Source organism: Procambarus clarkii, chromosome 54 (genome assembly GCF_040958095.1).
Source record: "Procambarus clarkii isolate CNS0578487 chromosome 54, FALCON_Pclarkii_2.0, whole genome shotgun sequence".
NCBI lineage: Eukaryota > Metazoa > Arthropoda > Malacostraca > Decapoda > Cambaridae > Procambarus > Procambarus clarkii.
The window spans coordinates 22,588,811-22,591,411 of record NC_091203.1 but is presented as its reverse complement, the minus strand read 5'-3'; the positions used below and the strand labels follow the sequence as shown (position 1 = coordinate 22,591,411).

The following is a 2,601-nucleotide window of genomic DNA, read 5'->3' as shown; positions in this document are numbered from 1 at the left end:
GAGAGCGAGAGCGCGCGAGCGCGCGAGGCGAGAGAGAGAGAGAGAGAGAGAGAGAGACACAATCAATGTAGCATGTGACAGGTGTGGGAGAGGGGAAGAGTGTTGTCCAATACTGAACTGCTGTTACATCCACTCTCTCACCCCCCCCCCCTGCTGCCACCACCCCTATTGGTCCATACGAGGCAGCTCCTATTGGTCCATACGAGGCAGCTGCTATTGGTCCATACGAGGCAGCTGCTATTGGTCCATACGAGGCAGCTGCTATTGGTCCATACGAGGCAGCTGCTATTGGTCCATACGAGGCAGCTGCTACTGGTCCATACGAGGCAGCTGCTATTGGTCCATACGAGGCAGCTGCTACTGGTCCATATGAGGCAGCAGCTATTGGTCCATACGAGGCAGCAGCTATTGGTCCATACGAGGCAGCTGCTATTGGTCCATACGAGGCAGCTCCTATTGGTCCATACGAGGCAGCTCCTATTGGTCCATACGAGGCAGCTCCTATTGGCCCATACGAGGCAGCTGCTATTGGCCCATACGAGGCAGCTGCTATTGGCCCATACGAGGCAGCTGCTATTGGTCCATACGAGGCAGCTGCTATTGGTCCATACGAGGCAGCTCCTATTGGTCCATACGAGGCAGCTCCTATTGGTCCATACGAGGCAGCTCCTATTGGTCCATACGAGGCAGCTCCTATTGGTCCATACGAGGTAGCTCCTATTGGCCCATACGAGGCAGCTGCTATTGGCCCATACGAGGCAGCTGCTATTGGTCCATACGAGGTAGCTGCTATTGGTCCATACGAGGCAGCTCCTATTGGTCCATACGAGGCAGCTGCTATTGGTCCATACGAGGCAGCTGCTATTGGTCCATACGAGGCAGCTCCTATTGGTCCATACGAGGCAGCTGCTATTGGTCCATACGAGACAGCTCCTATTGGTCCATACGAGGCAGCTGTTATTGGTCCATACGAGGCAGCTGTTATTGGTCCATACGAGGCAGCTGCTATTGGTCCATACGAGGCAGCTGCTATTGGTCCATACGAGGCAGCTCCTATTGGTCCATACGAGGCAGCTCCTATTGGTCCATACGAGGCAGCTCCTATTGGTCCATACGAGGCAGCTCCTATTGGTCCATACGAGGCAGCTGCTATTGGTCCATACGAGGCAGCTGCTATTGGTCCACACGAGGCAGCTGCTATTGGTCCACACGAGGCAGCTGCTATTGGTCCATACGAGGCAGCTGCTATTGGTCCATACGAGGCAGCTGTTATTGGTCCACACGAGCCAGCTGCTATTGGTCCATACGAGGCAGCTGCTATTGGTCCATACGAGCCAGCTGCTATTGGTCCATACGAGGCAGCTCCTATTGGTCCATACGAGGCAGCTGCTATTGGTTCATACGAGGCAGCTGCTATTGGTCCATACGAGGCGGCTGCTATTTAAATCCAACGAAACTCATTCCTACATTTGTGTAACCTACGCTTGAAACAATCAGATATCCCCCCCCCCTTCATGTCTGGTATGTTTCCCGGTAATCTGTTCCATCCCATCAACAAACCCTCTTCCCTAACCAGTATTTACCCAGGTCTTTCCTGAGTGCAAAACGTATCCAATTTGCCAACTAGAGTGAGAGTCAAGAACCAACAAGTGTGAGAGTCTAAGTGTTAATATTCAAATTGTGTGACTGTTGGGATCTAGCCAATCACAGGCGAGTAGGCCTCTGACGTCATTCCACAGAGAGCTGTCACTGGCCGCTCTCCAAGACGGCTCAGTGTCTCACAAGACCAGAGTGAGGAAGGACGTCGCCAGGCTACACATATACCTTGTTACCTTAATACACATCTGAAGTGATCTACTGTGTATTCCCTACACTCCACTAACAACCAAGGGAGAGCCGGTCGGCCGAGCGGACAGCACGCTGGACTTGTGATCCTGTGGTCGCGGATTCGATCCCAGGCGCCGACGAGAAACAATAGGCAGAGTTTCTTTCACCCTATGCCCCTGTTACCTAGCAGTAAAATAGGTACCTGGGAGTTAGTCAGCTGTCACAGGCTGCTTCCTGGGGATGGAGGACTGGTCGAGGACCGGGCCGCGGGGACACTAAAGCCCCGAAATCATCTCAAGATAACTATGTGTCCAAAAGGAGGTATCGAATACTGGTGGCAGCGGTGGGATTGAACTCTTGAATTGTAAGCAAATATCTATCAAACTTACACATAGAAATCACAATAGCCTGATGCATCAAATGAACAAATCCACAAGGGCTGTGGCGAGGATTCGAACCTGCGTCTGAGAGGTTCAAAAGGCAGCTTCTTTTGACCATGTCATAGCTCAGTCGATTAAGGCAGCGTCTGGGATGCTCTCGGACGCAGGTTCGAATCCTCGTCACGACCCTTGTGGATTTGTTCATCTGATGCATCACATTAGTGTGATCTCTGTGTGTAATAGTGTTCTTGCATAAGCTATTGCGTGTTAAGGCACTTCGGGCTCGCCATAGCCCGTGCTACTTGGCATTTTTTCTTAAACAACAGCAATGACTCTTCCTCGTGTTCTTCCCAAACAAAGGGTTCATCTTCCCTTTGCAACTTGTCAACTTGAC

At 51.7% G+C, this 2,601-nt stretch overlaps 1 protein-coding gene across 1 annotated transcript in view; it reads right to left on the bottom strand.

Annotated features, from left to right (window-relative positions):
• The window catches only part of LOC138352723 (salivary glue protein Sgs-3-like), a 21,272-nt gene that overhangs the window by 1,167 nt on the left and 17,504 nt on the right, over positions 1-2,601 (bottom strand). The window lies entirely within an intron of this gene.